Genomic DNA, 22,076 nt, shown 5'->3' with positions numbered 1-22,076 from the left:
TCTGTGCTCGAAAGCAACTACCCTCACCTACACCTGACATACTGGCTGCAAGGCAGTTCTACGATCGTTTATGCTGAGTATTCCCACCTATGGGGCTTATATATGCCATTTTTCCCGCACTTATCTGTGATTGGCCATTTTGGAATTGTATCCACTTCACAAAACCTGCTTTGTCATGCTCCACTTTCTATTCATTCCTATATATTTGCTATTACTGTATTTCTGAGTACAGCTGTCGTAGCTTAGTGGTTCAGTACCTTGACTATGGTATCCTGGGTTCGAACCTGGCCACTGCTTTTTATATTTTATGACTGTCTAGACAGGCTAGGAGGTGTGTCTGTGTAAAGGCAGTTTTGTTACAGCTTGCTCAACGTTGCCCGTCGGTTAGCTTGTTGGTGCGGTGCGTAGCTCCGCGCAAACGGGGTGCACTGGTTTAAGCCTCATTTGGCTATCAGCACGCATATTACGCTCAGCTCAGCTAGAGTCACACAGTCTCAGCATGTAAAGCCACTGCTCAGCTACGGGCACTCATTTTGCACCTGTTAAACCACTGCTCAGCTACGGGCACTCATTTTGCACCTGTTAAACCACTGCTCACCTACGGGCAGATGCACTCACCTTGTTAAACTGTAGCTCAGCTATAGGCACGTCTGGCATTTTTTATTGTTTTGTTACCTCACATTTCTTCAAAATAAATGGACTATTTCATTACATTTTACATAAAATGTAATTTTATATGTATACATGTTTGTCAGGGACTTGTTTCGTGCTTATTTTACTAAAAATAAAACTTGGTGTTGTGGGGGCTTGAACTATGAATGCCTGCTCTTCAGCTAACGTCTCTACCACTACGCTATTGCTTCTTGGCTTACTTTGCATATTTAGTTCTTATATGCTTTCCCACTGACTGCTAACTGTAGCTGCGCTACGGACACACCCGCGCAATCGAGCGCACTCACGGGCAAACATCTTTACAATTTATAAAAAAATATATAACATGTTCATTTATATATTTTATGTTCATAGTCTATGGGGGCATGTGTTGTGTTGTGTTTATTCACATTTCTGTGGACTCTGTCGTGGGTGTTTACTTTGGGCACTTTTACTCTTCTGGGGGCATGTCTGCTTGCAGGGCTCAGCCTACGGACACGCTCCCTACTGTCTTACACGGACCGTGTTAGCCTTAGGTGTGATTCAGCATGCTCTCATGAATATGCAAAGCATGCTGACATCACTCCGTTTAACTGCAGCCTCCGTGTAAGAGTTATAACTCTTACACGGAGGCTTCGTGAATCCTTGCCTATGTTTTTTCTCTGTAAGAAAAACTGACAGAACTGGAGTTACTCTGCTTTATTACAAAATGCAAATTTACTGAAAGATGTCAGCTCCATGAGTAAATGTACACAGAAGACAAGTGAAAGAAGGAAACATATCAGACAAAGGATGAAGATGAACTACTTATATGCAGACCTATAGTTATTCAGTAGTTACTACAAAACCAGGTTCTATCAGCTTTTGTAGAGACCAAAAACACCTCAAACTGGTTCCAACAGAAACGCCACTACATCTAGCATACAGCTTCCGCCTCCAAGACACCTTAAAGGAATTTCAAGCAACACCCAATTTGAAAGACACCAGACAAAAGCAAGGAGAGTAGAAAGCCTTATGTTTATATAGAAAGTCATTGTCTTGCATCTGAACAAAATTTTAAAGAAACACCACAAAAAATAGAAATACAAATTCCTACTCACTACAACCACAGCCATCTTTTTAATTTAAGTATTTTGGGTTTCTATATTTCTAATACCATGACACAGGAATCATGGACTACTTCATTCCTAAGTCAGAGCAACATGTCATATGTTTTATAAATGAAACTTCAATAGGCAAAATCAACATTTTTGTGTGTGATTACTCGACCATTTAAACTACAAAAAGAAAATAATGAACATTTAACTACTAAGCACTTACTTTCCGATGCGATATGTGGTGTGGTGGATGGTTTACACTCTTCCCGCCAAACAGTCAGTCAGAGCAGTGCAGATCCAGGTCAGCAAGTTCGCAACCAGAGTGGGAAAGGGTAAGCAACTGCGTAAATGACGTTTATATACCACAGATTTTTTTTTTCTTCAGCCAACCACAATGCAAATGTGTGGATAGACAGAGCCAACCACGAACGGCAATGCAGGAGGGCAAGCAAGCAGCAAGCAAATATGCAGCTGAGCCATGAATATAAAGAAGGTATTTAGCATCTCTTTTTTTTTTTTTTTTTTTAAAGTGCAAGGTGAGCTGCTTAGGACAGGCGCTCCACCCCCCCCCCCCCATATTGTTCTGGTTCCTATGATGCCAAGTCTTTCCTTAAAGAAGAATGCCAAAGTATTTTTTTTAATTAAAAGAAAATCTCACGGCCAGCCAGTTCCAGGGAGGTGCAAGTGCACCCCTTGCACCTGCCTGCGGGTGCCCTTGCTCAGGAGCTATAGCTTTAATTCATCCAGCTACTGCTAAACATGTAGTTAATTCATACCCATCTTCTTCATTCTCTGACAAGGAAAAACAGTTGACAGTTTTGAGGGAAAATGAATTGCTTCTACAACTTTAATTTTAGAATTTTTAATTGGCATGGTCATATGTTAAGGTTTATTTTGACTAATTGTTAAAGTATGAGGCATGTCTTATCTGCAGGTCCCCCCTGTGGGAAAAATCTGTTTATGTGATTTAGTTTATTTGGTTTCTCAGGTCACTACTCATTATTTAAATTGTGTGTATGACTCTGTAGATATGGCATCCAGGGCTGTTGTCACTGGTACTGTGGTGAGGAGGTTTGCCTGGCTGTATTCTCATAACCTTCAAGAAGATGTGAAAAATGAGATTTGCAGTTTTCCTTTGGACAGAGATTTAGTTTTTGGACCTTCTGCTGCAGAGGTTATTAAAAATGGGATGAAAAGGGAAAAGCTAATAAAAGGAATCTCTCAGATTTTCCATCCCTCATTCTCCAAAATTTCCAAGGGATTTTCTGCTCCTTTATTCAACTTTGGCAAAAAATAAACAGTCTCAGCAAAATGCTGGTAAGCAGACATTTAAAAAGCAGTGACAAGGAGGTTCCAAAAAGAATTTAGGAACTCACCACCAGAATAATACAAAGCTATGTCAAACCCAGAGCTGTTGAACATGCTCCACTTAAAGAAATCCCAACCCCTCCAAGCTACACGCTCTAGGGACCTAAACCTTGTCACCACAATAAACAGAACATGCCGGAGGGATAGATTCCTGTCCCAGAGACTTCCCATACTCTGGAATAAACTACCTATCTATATCAAACAAAGTGCCTCATTAGCACTCTTCAAGAAAATTTTTGATGATTGGATGGAAAATAGGAACTTCACCCCGGGGATCACCTCTGTGGCTCTGCTCGACAGTGGCACTGGAAAATAATTTTCTTGGGTGGCAAAAGCCAGGATACCTTTTTGACTGGGCTTGAGAACCGATAGCCTAGTACCTACCTATGAACCAATGAACCTATAAAGGAAAGTCAAAATGGCAGAATGCTATATAAGGGACCCTGTCCTCCCACCCTGGCAGTCATTAACCCTTCCAGAAATTCTGGATCTCCATTTGTCTCTTTGACAGTAAATTGTTTTCATACAAATGAGTTCTGAGATTGATGCAGCAGGGTTACAATTGCCAGTGGGAAGAAATCCCACTCTTCCAGAGACTTCTTCCACATCCACCTGACCAAACTCTTCTGTTGCCTCATGTTCTACAGCACAAGAAGTAATAGAACCAATTCTTCCTCCTTCCAGTTGGGAAAAAAAAATAATTTAATAATGATTTTGGTGCCAAAGAAAGAAAATGCATGGAGACCTGTAATGGACCTTTCTTCCTAAACTAGTATGTGATAGTACCCATACTGAAAAGGCTTTCAGTTACTCCTTCATCCTCATATGAGTTTTTTGGTAACCTTAGATTTGAAAGATGCTTATCATCACATTATTATTCATCCAGACCATGTATTTCTTAAGACTTTATGTGTCTGGATCACATTATCAGTTCTCTCCCTTACCTGTTTGGCTATCTATGGCTTCAGGAGTGTTCACAAAGTGTCTAGCTTCTGTTGTAGCCCATTGCAAGCATCAAGGTATCCACATTTTCACTCTACAAGGCATCCTACATTTCATCAGAGCAAAATTATGTAGCAGAAAAAGTGAGCAGGGCAAAGGCAGGTCCTCTTGAATGCAAACTAGATCATGGGGGTCTTCCAAAATCTGATCCATCTGTGAGGAGCTCCTCAGATAGATCCTTTTGCCTTTTCTCTAAGCAATCTGCTCTGGTATTCCATGTAAAAAGGCCTGGAAGACAGATGCATTTTCTTTCCTTGAACAGGAATGATCCTGTATGCTTTTACACCCTTTCCACTTATATCCAGGGTACTTCTGAGGTTTCAAAAGGAATCCCCCAAGATCATTGTGGTGACTCCCTTCTGGCCAGGAATCAGTGGTTTTGCCTCCTTTTGGAATTGGCCATGGACATTTACTAGAAGTTTTCTCAAAAACTGCATCTACTCATACAAGCTCAGGGGTGTTTGATACTTCCTGATCCCAAACAACTTCAGCTGACTGCTTGGATAATAGGGTCTTAATACCATTATATCACCTGTTTACTGGGGACATGTAGCAGGTATTAATGGGATGCAAGAAAGCATGTTCCTACAAAATCATATATTGGCAAATTGACAAGGTTTTCTAGTTGGTGCCAACAGCATAACCAATGCCTATTCAGGGTAGTATTTCTCTGATTTTACAATATTTGTGAGCTATTTTCCTGTGGCTTGTATTAGTGCCCCATCCAGGTTAGTTGGTCAGCCATTTCAGCATGCCTGTCCATGGACTCCTTCTTGCAAGATAGTCTCATGTCAAAATGTTTTTGAAAGGGGTTTTACATAAGAGGCCTTCAAGAAACAGGTTGCTTCTCCTTGAGATCTTAATTTTGTATTGGAGAAGCCAACACTTGCTAAATTTGAACCAGCTAACCTGGCTGACTTGAGGTTCTTAACATGGAAACAGTTTTACTGGTTGCTCTGACCTCTGCAAGAAGAGTATCTGAGTTGCAAGCTCTTATGGTGGGTCATCCTTATTTCATTTTACCTAGAGACAGTGTTTCCTTGAGAACTAATCCTTCTTTTATGCCTAAAGTGTTATCTGAGTTTTCTTTAAGCCAAACTACACATCTCCCTATGTTCTTCCAGGGCGAAAGAATAATTCATACCTTGAATGGTCACAGATGACTTTGGTACTATCTTGACAGAGCAAAATCTTTTCAGAACTTCCAAGCAGTCATTCATTTGCTGTGAAGGTAAGAAAAACCTGAATCAAAGCAGACAATTTCCAAATGGTTATCTTTCGTGATTGCCATTTGTTATTCCCACCACAACAAAACTATTCTAGGCATGGTCAATATATTTTCTACCCGGGCCTTGGCTTCAATTAGGGCTTTCTAAAAAGGGTTGGACTCAAAGAATTCTAGAAGCAGTGACTTTTTCAAAAGTACTACAAAATAGATTTCCTCTCCAAGTGTAGGTCAGGTTTTTCTAGGATTATTCTCAAGGGACTGCTAGGTGTTTAACCTTCCATCTCCTAGATTTAAGCTATGGTAATCTATCCATATAGCTTAGACTACTGCACATGTGATCAATATAGAGAACATAGTACAGCTGTGTAAGTGAACTTACCATAACAGTAGATGTTTGAATGATCACTGTTGTAATAGCCACTCCCTCCCTTCTTCATGTTTTTTGGTGTGTTATTTATGCCAGGTTGTGGACAATTATTCTTTCTTGTTCCAAGTAATGTTCTTTCAGGACTAAGCCTCCCTGTTTCAGTTGGCGTGAAAGGTCTGAAGGGCTTGGCACCCAAACCTGTGAATTAGTCAGCTCAACTTGAGCTGACTAATGGTTTGGGATGTGGAAGGTGCCCTAAAGCTTTGGAAGCTGGGGGACTGTCATATCCTATGCAGGATATAACCTTGTACAGCTTAGGCTACTGCAGCAGTGATCATTCAAGTATCTACTGCTATGGTAGGTTTCCTTACATAACTGAAAATTCTGTAAAGCCATGTTTTGCCCTGTCCCAATCCACTTGTCATTGATAATTTTTCTTATTTCTGATGCCAGTGAAGGATCACCGAATTAGACAAGAACAAAATTTATATTAGAATGAATGATAAGATTTGTTAAGACAAACATCCTTTCCAAAGAATGCTCCTCCTCTGGAACAAAGTCCTGCTTTTTTTTTTGTAAAGTAAACACTTCATTCACTATCTTCAAATATAATGTGGGAAAATGAATAAGGAATGACAAATTTAATAAGGCCTAGCTGCCTATCCCTTACAGAGACTGGGAGCAAGTAATAGCACATATAAGAGAGACTGCAGTAACTAGGCTTTAAATGACCCAACTTTTCTGTTGCTCAGTACAAAACAATGAATCTATGAGCCAAGCCCATGTTTGTCCAAAATCGTTTACTCTCTTTTTGTTCAGGGTTTAATAACTAGATGCTCTACTACAGGGGTCACATTGTAACAAGTGAATGCTTTAAGTACCTTGTGTTTCTGATAGCTTTGGACTTCTCTATGCTTTTCATAAAGGAAGAGCTCTCATCTTTAAAGCCATTAGGTATTCCTGAACAAACTTATAGTTTGCAGCACTCGCATGCTATGATGTTCAGTGTCATAAATGTTTATAAATTCCTTTCCGAGGATCATCACACTTGTTCAAATGGTATCCAGTCATTACTATTGTCTTATAGAAACTTGTGAGGAAGTGATGAGGCTCAGCATGCCAAGAAATACATATACTCAGGGCCTTCTAAAAAATGAAGTACTAGGACAACATATGACCTCTACTACTGAAGGTGCACAATTGACTTAAGATTCTTTTGAGATGCAAAACATCAGAGAGAATTAATGATGTACTTCCAGTAGGTATAAATAAGCGTTCAGCTTTGTTGAATGTTGGAAATGAAGTGGAGATAAAATGCTGCAGTAGTAGTGTAAAAACGTCAACAAAATCTGGTAATGTTGAGTGAGACACCATATAGAAAGTACAGCTGTGTACACTTACCATAAATGTAGATGTTCGAGTGTTTTCACTGTTGCAGTCACCACTTGTGGGTTATCCCTGCTGGGTAGCCCTTGGCTGGCCTGAATACCAGAGTAAAGGGTTTCCTTCCTGCATCATCTTTCTGGTGACTCAGGCTGATGTTAGGTTGTCAGGTCTATAAAATTAGGCAGCTGATGCCATTACATCAGTTTTTCTTGCCTCCAATAGGTATGAGCCCCTAACAAAGAGAAAATAGAGGGGGGAAGGTTGGAGGTAAACAGGACCGCAACAGTGAATGCACTCGAACATCTACATTTATGGCAAGTGTACACAACTGTACCATATTCTTTGTGTTTCATTGTTGCAGTCATCACTTGTGGGAAGATTCCCAAAGTTGAGGAAAAGGGTAGAGGAGGGGTGAGAGGGGTTTAAAGCAAGCACCCTATTAAGAGGATGCCAGCATGCCCTGCAGGACTGCAGATGCAAAGGCTGCCCTGGTTTTGGAGAATGTATCCAGCTGGTAGTGCTTGGTGAATGTGTGGATTGATGTCCAGGTAGCTGCTTCCAAAATATCCTTGGTTGGAACCCCTCTCAGGAAGGCAGTGGAAGTAGAGGCTGCCCTAGTGTAATGAGTTCTGATAGAATTGAGAGGACTCTTTCCATGAAAGGAATAGCAGAATTGGATGCAATGAGAGATCCATTTAGAAATGGTCTGCTTGGAAATGGGTTTTTCTTCTGCCCCAGGGGTGAAAGAAACCAGTAGCTGGTCAGATTTCCTGACTGACTTGGTCCTATGCAGGTAATATCTCAATTGTCTGTGCACATCTTGGGTATGCAAAGTTCTTTCCCCTTTATTTTGGGGGTTGGGGAAGAAGGCAGGGAGATGGATGGCCTGGTTGAGGGGAACATCCAAGACCACTTTAGGCATAAAGGAGAGGTTGGCCCAAAGAGACACCCTGTCAGCATGTAAAATGATGAGGGGCTCAGTGGTCATAAGGGTCTGCAGTTCAGAAACTCTCCTGGCTGAAGTGATGGCCAGCAAGTAGGCAGTTTTCCAAGAAAGGTGCTTCAGGTCAGCTGAAGCAGCTGGCTCAAAAGGAGGTAAAGTCAGTTTTTCCAAGACAAAGTTTAGATCCCATGCTGGAGCAGTAGGCCTTCTAGGTGGTCTGATGTGTGCTAGACCCCTAAGGACTGTTTTAATAGGTATTGACAAAAAATGGGCTGATCCAACTGGACAAAGGCAGAGATAGCCGAGACATGTGTCTTGATGGAGAAGTAGGACAATCCCTTTTCTAGGAGCTCTGCCAGGTAGTCCAGAACCAAAGGCAGAGTGCTGTTGACACCCTTGCTCTGGCATCAGATAGTAAATCTTTTCCATTTGGTAGAGTAGGATTTTTTGGTGCTGAGCCTTCTAGCCTCCTTAATGATATTTAGAACCTGCCTGCTGAAGGCTGTAGTGTCATCTGCTTTTGGGGAATCAGCCATGTGGACAGCTTGAATGTGGGGAGGTTTGGGTGCAGCACCATCCCTTTCTCCTGAGTTAGAAGGTTTGGGATGAGAGGCAGGTTCATGAGATGTTTTTTGGCCAGATTGGGAGCAAGGGGTACCAGTGTTGTCTGGGCCAGTCTGGAACAATGAAAATAGCCTTTGGTCCTTCCTCCCTGATCTTGAGAAGTACCCTGGGAATCAAGGGCATGGGATGGAATGCATACGCAAACAGGTTGCCCCAGTGGAAGGATAGGGCTTCCACCCTCCATGCTTTTGGATGGAACTCTCTGGAGCTGAACTTATTAATCTGGTGGTTTTCTGCGGTTGCAAAGAGGTCTATGTCTGGGTTCACCCAGTTTTGGCCGAAGTTGAGAAATGTACCCCTGTGCAGCTGCCACTCATGGGGATCCAGGAAGCTTCTGTTTGACTGGTCTGCCAGGGTGTTCTGTTTCCCCTGGGCTATACTGAGCTATCAGATGTAGTCCCAGATTTGAGGCTGACTGCCAGATTTGCATAGCTAAGCGACAGAGGGGTAAGAGTGAGTGCCCCCTTGCTTGTTGATGTACTACATTATAGGTTCATAGGTTCATAGGTTGGTACTAGACTATCGGCCCTAGGGCCTAGACAAGCCTAGCCATAGCAATTCCCTGGATATTTCTTCACAGAATATTTACTTCCTTGGTCCCCGGTCTAGCAGGTCAACTGACATGATCCCCGGGGTGAATTTCCTATCTCCCATCCAATCATCAGGGTTCCTTTTGAATAGGGCCAAAGAGGTGCTCAGCTTGACATATATGGGCAGTCTATTCCAGAGTATGGGGAGTCTCTGGGTTAGGAACCTATCTCTCCAGCATGTTTTGTTCATTGTGATGACTAGGTTTAGATCCCTGGAGCATGTGGCTCTGAGGAATTGAGATTTCTTTAAGTGTAGCATGTCCAACAGCTCTGGGTTTGACATGGCCTTGTATGTATAGCTGGAGTTTTTTTAGACAGTCAGCATAGGACATCTGCTTTAGGCTTGTGATTCTTTTAGTGAGGTATTTCTGTGGCCTTTCCAGTTGTTGCAGATGTCTTATGAGGTACATACCAAACAGGGCATTGTACTCTATAATGGGGTCTAATGAGGGATGAGTACAGTGGGACAATGACCTCCTTTTTTCTGGATGAAAAGCCCTTAGTGATGAGGTGTGCCACATAGAAGGATTTCCTGACTGTTGTTTTGATGTGGTTATCGAAGTTGAGACCACTGTCCACCTGTGTCCCTAAGTCCCTTATCACACTTTCGGTGTTTACTGTAATGCCACTTATGTGGTAAATCAAGAGTACATGGTTTTTCCCAAAGGGGATAACTATACATTTCTTGACATTGAGCTTGAGCCCATGGCTCTGGCACCAAGCATCTATTTCTGTAAGGCCCTTTTGTAGAATATCCACATCATTTGGGGATTCAGTAATGGCTCCCAGTTTGCAGTCATCTGCAAACTTTGTTAGCCAGAGTCCCTTACTGCTGGCCTGTACTGCAGAGAAGTAGATGCCAAAGAAGAGCGGTCCCAGGACTAAACCTGAGGTACTCCACTTGTCACATGTCTGGAGCTGGATTTTGAGTCAGCTACTTTTACCTTGTTGGTTCTGTCAGTAAGCCAGTTGGCAACCCATCGAGTGACGTAGGGATTAATGCCCAGCTTAGTAAGTTTATCTATGATTCCAGAGTGGGGGATGGTGTCAAAGCCTTGGTGAGGTCCAGATAGGCTGTGTAGACTACCTTGCCCTCGTTACTGTTGTGGTGGCTGTCTTGATTAAGAGCAATCCTGGTCTCAGGTGTTCTTTGAAAGCTAGGATTGCCCTGTGCACTGCCAGCATTTCTTTTAGGTTGATATGGAGGCCCTGAACCTTCTGTTCCTAAATGCCCTGAGTGCACATACTTGCTAGGTGTGCCCCCCAAGCTGTGTCTGAAGTGTCTGTGGTGGTGGTCTGGCCCTGTGGGAGAGTGATGAATGGTAGACATTTGTTCAGGGTACACACCTCTGCCCACCATAAGCGCTTCTTTTAGGAAGGAATCAGGGGCAGCTGGTGTTTCAGTGACTGAGAGTGCTGGCACCAAAGGTTTCTGAGGTACAATTGTAGTTTCTGCATGTGGAGTCTGGTTAGGGGTACCAACAGGATGCAGGAGGCCATGTATTCCAGTGCTTGCAGCAATTTCCTTCCTGTGAGGTGGGTCCTGTGGGCCAGCTGTGTAAAGTAAGATTGGAAGAAGCTCTGCTTCTCCAGAGGGAGGGAGGCTGTTTGTGTTGATGTGTCCAGTAGAGCTCTCAGAAATATTAACCTTCCTGTGGAGTGAAATTGGGACTTTTCTTGGTTGATAGTGAATCCCAGGGAAGTTAGGAGAGTTTGAACAAAGGTGAAGTCCTGCAGGAGTCTCTCTTTGGTGTATGCCTGGATGAGACAGTCATCCAGGTAGGGGTAAATCTGTATGCCCTTCTGTCTGCAAAAGGCAATGACAGGAGCCAGGCACTTGGTAAGGACTCTAGGAACAGTAGATAAACCAAAGGGTAGAGCAGAGAACTGAAAGTGTTGTGACCCTGCTTTGAAGTGCAGGAAACACCTGCAGGACTTCCTTATGGTGATATGGAGGTAGGCATCCTTCTGATCTTGGATCACTAGCCAAGCATGTCTTATCAGCATTGCTAGCAGCTTGTATAGGGTTAGTATTTTGAATTTTCGGACCAGGAGGGACATATTCAGAGTGGATAGGTCTAGAATAGGGCACCAGGTACCCTCCTTTCTGGGTATCAGGAACAGTCTGGAATATTTATTTTATTTATTTTATTTTATTTTTATTTTACATTTGTTGACCGGGCTAGTCTAGCTGGATACATATCCTTTTTCAGTAGAGGCCCGAGGAGAAAAGCTCCAATAATGAGAAACTAACACACTACAATTAGATAGAGGTATAACATTATAAAGATAACAAATCAGTATGACATCAGTATATACATGCTAGGAGAAAAAAATGCTTAAGCTAAGGAGGTGACAGGACAAGTTATGTTGGTATCATGACATGGGTACTAGTGGGGGAAGTAAAATGCAAGAGAAAAGTTAGTGAGTGAGAAGAGTGAAGGGAACTATAAAACCTATAGGAATTAGTCTGGGTTTAGACATGGGCACAACCAGTGGGACTTTAAATATTCTCTGAGATTATTTTTGAATAGGTTAAGTGATGGCATGAGTCTAAGGTAGTTAGGAAGGGAGTTCCATTGCTTTCCAATAGAGTTAGCATAAAGAGCATCGCCGCCCGAGTTATTAGATTTGATGGTTGATACTTGGTTACTATTTGAAGACCGAAGGGAACTTAAGTTGGTGTATGGAGTCAGGATTTTGCTCAGTGAAGGGGTTTTGTCTGGTTGATTTATAATTTTAAATGCTTCGGTGAGTTGATTGAATTTAAGAAGATTGGGCAGTTCTAACCAGCCTAGTTTCCTGAGGTTGAGGCAATGGTGGGTACGATAGGGTGTTCCTGTAATGAATCTGGCTATATGGTGGTAGGTGGTAGAAAATATATTGAGCTCACGTTTATTGAGGAAGGAAAATATCGGGGAAAGGAGATGAGTGCGGACAATGGTTAATTTAGCATGAGGAGTGAGAAAGTTCCTGATTCTGTACATTGAACCTAGTTTCTTGTTAACTGACTTAATGGTTTGGGCAATGTGCATATCAAATTTGAGCTTATGGTCAATAGTGACACCTAATAGCTTGGTGTGGGAGACGGGCTCTATGATGGTGCCATTAAAGGATTCGACAAAAAAGGACCTAGGATTTGCAGGTTGTGGCTCCTAGGATTCACAATGACTCTCCCCCTTCCAGTCTGTTCCTTTGGTACAGGTTCCATGGCACCTTGGGCATAAAGCTTTTGGAGCTGAAAGATTGCTTTGGCTCTCTGATTTGCTGCTACATCCAGGAAACCTGAATATCTGTGGCTTTCTTTAAAAGAGAGTTTGTACCCACTGCTAATAATTTTTAGGACCCATAGATCTGAGGTGATGACTTGCCAATTTTGTAGGACGAGGAAAAGTCTTCCTCCCAGTCTCTCTGGGGGGATGTGGGGCTAAGGGGAAGGGGGAGAGTCATTGTGAGTCCTAGGAGAAGGGAGTGGGCTCAGAACTCCCTCGCCTTGGTGTTGCAGTGGTCCATTGTCTGGATCTCTGTTGGCTTTGTGGCTGATCCCTAGAAGGCCTGTCCCTTCACCCCTTCCTCTGGACAGATTTTTTTTGGGTAGGAAAGAATCAATGCTTTGTGGGGAAGTTCCTACTGAACCTGGGAGGCTGTACTTGCAAGAAATCCTTCACAGTCTGCATAGATTTGGCTTTGTCTTCCATTTTCTTAATAACCACCTCAGCATTGGGTCCAAACTTCTGGTTCTTATCCAGAGGGGTGTCTAATAACTTGGACTTTACCTGGTCAGGCAAAGGTTGTTCCCTTAAACAGGCATTCCTTCTGATCACAGAGCCATTAACTGCAGCCCTTCTAAAAGCCTCCAAGGCATCAAAATCACAATGCAAGGAATGCTTGGCTACCTAGGAGTTAGAAAGGATAAGATATGCTAGTTTCCTAGTTGTACTGCTGTCTGGTAGGGTGGAAATTTTCTGTTTTAATAATTCCAGTACATTTTGCTGGCATTCAGCATATGAAATTGACAATTCAGAGCTCTAGTGGATAAGGTAGCTGAAGTGTAGGCCTTTTTGCCTAGTCTTTTTAAGGTTCTGCTCTCTTTATCAGTTGGAATGGGGTTTTTAGAGGCACTAGCCCTTTTAGGACCCTAAGTAATGACCTCTTGGTCAGCTGTAGGATTTTTAAAAAGATACTTGCGGGTGTTTTGCACCTTATAATATCATCTGGCTTCCTGGGGGCAGGGAGGATTGAGTCCTTGGTGAGTGCAGATTCCAAAAAGACTTCCTCCACCACATCCAGAATTGGGGGAATGGCCAGAGATTTATGCTGTGGCAGGTCAAGGAAGTCTTTCATTCTCTTCTTTGAGGGTAATCCTGTGCCTCCCAGTGAAAATGTTACCCGAGGGAATTTAAAGTTTCCCCGAAAGAGAGGTTCTCAGGTGTGGAGGCAGCAGGAATGGGATTGTCAGCATCAGAGTCCTCAATTTCTGCAAAAGGCTGGTCTTCAGTGTCAGACTCTTCTAGTTCAGACTCTTCTGACTCCTGGTCAGAAATACCCTCAAGGGAAATGTCCATCTTCCTTTTAGCTGGGGTGGCTTGACTAGGCTGGCTTCCTCTAATCAGAGTGATTAAATTTTCTGCCATTCTGAGCAGCTGCTGCAACTGTGTGGCAGGCTGGGAGGAAGGAAGTTGGTGGCTGGGTCCCTGGGATGGGGTCTTTTTAGGGGTAATCTTGGTCTTGGGCCTGGAGGATTCAGGGGCCTTATACAAGGTTAGCTTAACCGGTGGCATGGTCATCGGTCTCTTCCTGGTGTCAGTCATTAGTACTGTCCCCATGGAAGCCGGTGCCTGTGAAGTGGCTCTGGACCCAACTGCATGACTGAAGGCCAATGTACCAGCAGGAGAGGATGGACCCAGTGGCATACCGGACTCCAAATGGGTCTAAGTAGAGGCCTGTGATAGTTCCTCAGCTGGCATCAGGGGCTGCAAAGGCACTTCACTGAGTTCAGCAACTGTAGTGGGAGGTAGGCTGGCTGACTTTGGACCAGAGTCATCCAAGGGGCTAACATTCTGAGGCCTATCCTTTTCCTTATCTTTCTTTTTTCTAGGCAATTTAACAGCCACCTGACTGACCAATGCTATTTAGTGGTGAGAAAATGTGTCACTGAAGTGTCTAGCTACAATCTCAGCTCTTCTTCTAATAGTTCTAGCATTAAACAGAGCACAGAACTGACATCTGGGGGCATCGTGGTCTGAGCCTAGGTAGGTGAAGCAGAGGGAATGAAAGTCTCAGTGTGGGATCTGTTTTCCACAACTGAGACAATTATTGAGTTTCTCTGACATCGGATAAAATCAAGACAAGATTCCCCAATGGGGCACTTAACTTTAGACGGTTACTCCTTCTAATGGCCAACCAATGCACCTGTGAAACTGCTTCTGCTTTGGGATCCACAGCAAAAAAGACTGGCGTAATGGCGTTGGCTGCCTCATTTTATAGGCCTGATGACCTGACGTCAGCCTGAGTCACCAGACAGCTGATGCAGGAGGGAAACCCTTTACTCTGGAATTTGGGTCAGCCGAGGGCTACTCAGCAGGGATAACCCACTAGTGATGACTGCAACAGTGAAACAAGAAGAACATATTAAAATGGAAATCCTTCAGTGTATTGAAAATACATTTCAAAAAGTTTACAAGTGGTAGGTATATAGTTTTCTTATTTGTCCAATGTTTTGCATTCCTGTTTCTCTATTAATTGTGGTGCTTAGTAAAGTTATGCACTAAACATATGTCATATTTCACAGCAAACTTTATTGCTACAGTGTTAAACATAATACTATTAGAAACTGTAGCATTCATATTTTTATAGTTGCTAAGTATTACATGTCTGAAGCATTGTTGCTTTGTAGTTTAATTGATTTAAGTCTAAGGTTGCCCTGCTTTTTCAGTTTACTTTTATAAGTGCTATGACTGACTTGACTTGTGTGAAAGACTGCTATGCTGATTTTACTTAAGCAAACTGCCATTGGTTAGAGGTGTTATTTTAAGTAGAATATTAAAAGAAATATGGCCTCAAGCTTAATGCCAAAAAATGCATCATCATCCCCTTTGAGGAGAGTGATTTCCCCACAAATTATCACATTAATAATAATGTTCTAACCACACAATCAGTACTTGGGCACCCAGGTTGATAGAAACCTGACTTTTGACCACCACATTTTCTCCATTGTATGGAAAGCTTTTTACATGGCCCACTTCATTAGTAAGGGTATCTCATCCAGTGACAAGGAGGTCATAACATCCCTGTATTCTTCTTTTACAAGAGCCATTATTGAGTGCAATTCCCCTTTTGGCATGTGCCTCAGCAAAACACCCTGCCAAAAGAAAGACTACAACCATTTCTGACAAAAAAGGTCAAAGGACTAAGTTCACTTAGTTATCCAAACAGACTAAAAAGCTTCTTGCTTTCCTCTGTCTCTCACTGGCCCCTATAAATTTCATCACTGGCTTGCTTTCCAGGCTAAGAAAGATCCTGCCTTAAGAGACTTCCTCTACTTCAGAAATACTGGTTATATTTAAAACGCTCACTACAAAGACCACAGCCTTCACTGCAACATAAACACGCCACTTTGTATGGACAGGTTCTTGACGCAAAAACCTTCAAATTCTGTAAAAAGCTCCTCTCATTATCAAACAATGTAGTTCAGCAACACAACAACTGGATGGCTGGATGGATAGCCATACATGTAGTCCTTGGGTAAGTAGCATAGCTTTCATCAAACCAGATGGAAAATCCACATACTAACCTTTCTCAGCTGGATGGCTAAGATTTAATATTGGTTACTCAAGTCTACTTGCCCAAAAAGGGGGGCCTGATTAATTAAGAATTCCATTTGCAAAAATATATTCAGTATACATATTAAATCTCTCTCTCTTACACACACACACACATACACACACACAAAAGAAGCCCCTACTTGTAAAATAGGTAACCTCAGTAATCACATGACCCCCACTCACTGAATGAAATTGTCTGGAAATCAAAATATCTGAAAAAAATCATAATAGAGATGGATTCATCCATGCAATTTCCCACCACCAAAAGGACCATCAACAAATCAACAACTGCTCGGCAAAAAGTAAATCAATAAGAAAACCAGTGCTACATACTGGTGTAAACATATAACTTGTGTCAAACCCAGGTTAATCCATACCAAAAGATTGTTTCAGAGCTTCAGCTATGTACAAACAACTTTCTACTGAAAACTTGTTAACTCATTGATATTTGCCTTGCTGTAATTATAACTTAAAAAAAAAAATGTTTTTATTTTTATTCTGTATCTCAATGATTCACACTGTTATGAGATGTAATCTCTGCCATATTGTATGAGTACTACATCCATGATTTGCTCTCTCTCTCTCTCTCTCATGTATTGTATTATATTGTTTTGTGTTATTTTTGGAGCTTTTCTCCCTGGGCCTCCGCTGAAAATTGACCTGTGTCCAGTCGGACTTTCCCAGTAAACAAATGTAAAATAAAATAAAATAAATAAAAATAAACTTCCCTCCAATCTAAAGCCATTTGACATTCAGACATTTTAATTTGTGCAGAAGTAATTCACAGACTTGACAGTTTACTGAGCTGTAATGCTGACCTTCTCTTTTGAAAAAAACAAATTCCCAGACTTTGTCAATAGCTCAAAGTGTAGAGAGGATTATTTGTTATTTATATGTACTTATTTATTTTTGGAAAACATCTTTAAAACTGTTAAATTGATTACACACCCAGAAACACAGAAAAGTTATTGTGATATGTATACCAAAGACTGCTGCAAGAAATCAAAGTCACATTAGCACTCTATGCTTACGTCCAAACTGATGAATCATACCTGTCAATTCCAAAAGAAGTAAAGTAGCTTAATAAGAAGGTTATTTGCAAGGTTACATGGCAGTTTATATTGGAAATAAGTAGAGATATTAAAAAGGCTCTGTTTCTCATAATTATGCCAAAACGTCTTCCAAGGTAAATACACCCTTCTGATTTAGTATGGAACCATACATCTCAACCTTATAGCAAGAAATCTGGACAAAGCGAAAAATAAAAGTGGGACACAGACCCAAAAATAGTTATGCATTACAGACAGCGTTGAAACTACTGTAGCTGCAAACATTATACATCACTTATAATCTTTCTATCCCATCATTGTCAGTTAAACATTATATGGCTCATTCAGTCCTGCCTTCTTTTGCAACAAAGAAAACCATGCTATGAAATAACAAATGCATTAAAAATAATAAATAAAACACATTGCATCAGTATCCCACAACTTCCTACCTGCAAGCAACCACAGAGCTTTCACTGAAACTAGGGCTGCTTATTTCCCTAGAGTGACGGCTCTCCCTAATTAAGTCTAATGGCATACAATCTACCATTTTTGGACTACCTGAAATAAATTAAATTATGGCCTGTAAATTGAAAATACACTTTGTTTAATTAAACTATATTTCTAAGCCCCCTTATTATATTTTTTCAGTCACATCCCAATATCCATTTCCAGGTCACTTTACAAGACATTGGCAGTGGTAGACTTGGCATCCTTCAGAACCCCACAGGCCCATGCTAATACTGCTAGCACTGTCCATTAAATGTAAATATCCATCCACTGTAAATGGCAAGAAGCTATGTCTTAAAAATCTACTTTTGGCATGCATACCCAAGTATCAGGTTTTGAAACAAAGAAACATATTCTCCACAGTCCGTAAGTCTCTGTCTTTAATAATCATCTACTGTTGCAGGTGGTGCTTCGGTAGCATTGTCGCCTCACAGTAAGACATTGTCCTGTTCGATTCTCAGCTAGAGTGTCTTTTGTGTGGAGACGTGTGAATCGGCATTCCTTCGTTGAAGGTTGTGCATCAGGGACGGCAACTCGGCACATAAAAATCTACTGCCAATCATTAGCGGACCGGAGTTCCGCTGTGGCGACCCCTCACTGGGAAAAGCCGAAAGACACAACACAACAACTGTTGTAGCACTCCCAACACAAAGCACACACATACACACTAAAACCCCCAACATTTAAAAAAATGACATTGTGTCCACTTGATCTGCCAGTATTGATGATCCACCAAAGCTATGCTTACTGTTGTACCAAATGTACCACTGTTTAGAACCCACCAATAAAAAACAGTACTAGGTGCTTTTTTGTTTGTCTAAAAAAAAAAAAAATACAACTTTATATGCTACAGTCCCACATAGTCAATCCACTATTGACCCATTAACCCTAGGCCGCTGTCTCATTCTTACTCCCTGGAATTGCATTACTTTGGATGACTACTTTTATTTCCTAAGCAAAAGACACAAATTGGAAGATGAGGCAAAAATCCAGACATTCTTTGAAAATCCATACAGTTAAGAGGTATGAGTTCATGTTCAAACAATACTATCCCTGTCGGGAAAGCCACAATTTAATGTAAGTGTACTTTTAATGTACGATATATTTGTGAGCTAACTTGTTTGTGTTCAGTAGGTAGATTGATCATTGTTAGCCTCTTTGTGCATGTGTCTCTCTCTGACATGCACACATATACACTCATATATACATACATACACACACACACACGCACACACGCACACACGCGCACACACACACACACACACATGCACACACGCACACATGCACACACTCTTCTTCTACTTTCACGCACACAGTTCTGCTTTCATGCATGCACTCACTCCGTACTTACCTGTTAACACAGGTAAGTGTTGTCCCTTTCAAAGGCAATGGCAGCAAATCCATACACGAGTTCTTCTTCAGCGAGAACACACACACTGATTGTTTGGTGCAAAATAATGGCGTAAACACACTGACCCTTTTTTCACATAAAAACAAAACTAGAAGGGTGCTTTGGCACATGCGCACACCGACATTAGTGTTACAGGTCACGGGAGCGGAAAACACAAAGCAAAAAAGTGTTTTGGGGTATGCATACATCGATGTTGCATTTAGAGGTTGAGGGCCGCATGGAAGAGCTCTGAGGGCTGCATGCGGCCCACGGGCCGCAGGTTGGACACGTCTATTCTAGGCAATTTAACAGCCGCCTGACCGACCAATGCTATTTAGTGGTGAGAAAATGTGTCACTGAAGTGTCTAGCTACAATCTCAGCTCTTCTTCTAATAGTTCTAGCATTAAACAGAGCACAGAACTGACATCTGGGGGCATCGTGGTCTGAGCCTAGATAGGTGAAGCAGAGGGAATGAAAGTCTCAGTGTGGGATCTGTTTTCCACAACTGAGACAATTATTGAGTTTCTCTGACATCGGATAAAAGCAAGACAAGATTTCCCAATGGGGAACTTAACTTTAGACGGTTACTACCTCTAATGGCCAACCAATGCACCTGTGAAACTGCTTCTGCTTTGGGATCCACGGCAAAAAAGACTGGCGTAATGGCGTTGGCTGCCTCATTTTATAGGCCTGATGACCTGATGTCAGCCTGAGTCACCAGACAGCTGATGCAGGAGGGAAACCCTTTACTCTGGAATTTGGGTCAGCCAAGGGCTACTCAGCAGGGATAACCCACTAGTGATGACTGCAACAGTGAAACAAGAAGAACATATTAAAATGGAAATCCTTCAGTGTATTGAAAATACATTTCAAAAAGTTTACAAGTGGTAGGTATATAGTTTTCTTATTTGTCCAATGTTTTGCATTCCTGTTTCTCTATTAATTGTGGTGCTTAGTAAAGTTATGCACTAAACATATGTCATATTTCACAGGAAACTTTATTGCTACAGTGTTAAACATAATGCTATTAGAAACTGCAGCATTCATATTTTTATAGTTGCTAAGTATTACGTCTGAAGCATTGCTGCTTTGTAGTTTAATTGATTTTATAAGTGCTTTGACTGACTTGACTTGTGTGAAAGACTGCTATGCTGATTTTACTTAAGCAAACTGCCATTGGTTAGAGGTGTTATTTTAAGTAGAATATTAAAAGAAGCCTATTTAATGTGCATGTCAGGGCATTAAATTAAACACTCAGTGTTATGGATATGCAGGAAAGCAGAATAGAGTACAGCAGTAAAAAATGATCTATAAATATAGGCAATATGAGTCCTACCCATTTTATATGGTTATTAATATTTCAGGGAGTGTCTGCATGTGGGTGTAAATGCAGGATACAAATGTTTAACATATTATGCGATTATTAATATAATTTCAGGCAGTTTCTGCATGAGTAAATGCAGGACACAGATGTTTAACATATTATATGATTGTTAATATCATTTCAGGGATTGTCCTCATGTGGCTGTAAAGACAGAATACAAACATTTAACATATTATATGATTATTAATATCAATTCTAGGAGTATTTGTATGTGGGTAAAGGCAGGACACAAACATTTAACATATTATATGATTATTAATATCATCTCAGGGAGTCTCTGCATGTGAATGTAAAAGCAGGACACACATGTTTAACATAATTATATGACTATTAATATCATTTCAGGGAGTGTCTGCATGTTGGTGTAAATGCAGGACATAAACATGTAACGTATTATATGATTATTACTATCATTTCAGGGAGTGTCCTCATGTAGGTGTAAATGCAGGACACAAGTATTTAACATATTATATGTTATTAGTATAAATTCAGGGAGTGTCTGCATATGTAAATGCAGGACACAAATGTTTAACATATTATAGGATTATAGGATCATAGGAGGTTATTAGGCTAATGGCACTAGAGCCCTTACAAACCTAGCCAAGTGCAACCCCTGTTCCCAAGAATATCAAGGTGCTAAGTAGAACTAAGTCAACAACTACTGCCTCTGTCCAAGAGGCACACAATTGAAACTCCAGGGAGAATTTACGATTTCCCATCCAATCATCCAAATTATACATAAATAGGATCAGCAAGGGGCTCTGCTTCACCTGAATTGGAAGTTTGTTCCAGAGGAGAGGTAACCTCTGTGAGACATATCTGTCTGTACAGTAAGTCCTATTGATGTCACATAATAGGTTGAGTTCCCCTAGAGTGAGAGCATCTTATATCATATACCATTTGATTTTAGAATGTGCAGCATTTCCATTAGAACAGGATCTGAGATTGCTTTATATGCAAGGCAGAGGTCACCTCTCAGTAGTGTGTAAGACACACAGTATAGTGACAATGATTTCAGTCTATCAACATATGACATGTGCTGAAGACCCTGAATTTTCTTTGTAAGAAACCTTTAAGGTCTTTCCAGTTACTGCAGGTGCCTGATAAGGTACATACCAAAGGTAGCACTGTACTTTATTATTGGCCTGATGAGTAAGAAGTATAGGGGTTATAACCTCTTTTGTTCTGGATGAAATGCCTTTCTTACCACTGTGGAGATGTGGTGGCCAAAGGAAAGGTTACTTTCAACCTGTGTGCCCAAATCTCTTACCACTGATTGCTGCTTAGGGTGTTGTTATTAATGTGGTAATCTGCAGGTGATGATAATGCATTTTTTGCATAGAATTTTAGCACATGACTTTGGCACTAGTCATTTGTCTAAGTCCCTCTTGTAGGATGTTGACATTGTTTAGGAACTCAATGACTGCACTCAGTTTGCAATCATCAGCAAACTTTGTCAGCCATAGGCATTTTGTTTTAGCCTGTATATCTGAGAAGTAGATTCCAAAAAAATAGGAGCCCCAGCACTGATCCCTGTGGAACACCATTGGGTATGGGTCAGCTGGTGGAGATAGAATCACCTATTTGACTGTGCGTTCTATCTGTGAGCCAAATTGCAACCCACCTGACAATCTACTGGTTGATCTCCAGCTTGGTGATTTTATC

The 22,076-nt window shown here is 41.4% G+C and overlaps 1 protein-coding gene across 2 annotated transcripts in view; it reads right to left on the bottom strand.

The window, feature by feature from the left end:
- The window catches only part of LOC122806572, a 646,200-nt gene that overhangs the window by 38,947 nt on the left and 585,177 nt on the right, over nt 1–22,076 (bottom strand). The gene's annotated exons all lie outside the window — the stretch shown is intronic.

Source organism: Protopterus annectens, chromosome 7.part0 (genome assembly GCF_019279795.1).
Source record: "Protopterus annectens isolate FY-2018-M chromosome 7.part0, PAN1.0, whole genome shotgun sequence".
In the NCBI taxonomy this organism is placed as follows: Eukaryota; Metazoa; Chordata; order Ceratodontiformes; family Protopteridae; genus Protopterus; species Protopterus annectens.
Note: the sequence above shows the minus strand (reverse complement) of the source record. Positions and strands in the feature narration are given on the sequence as shown.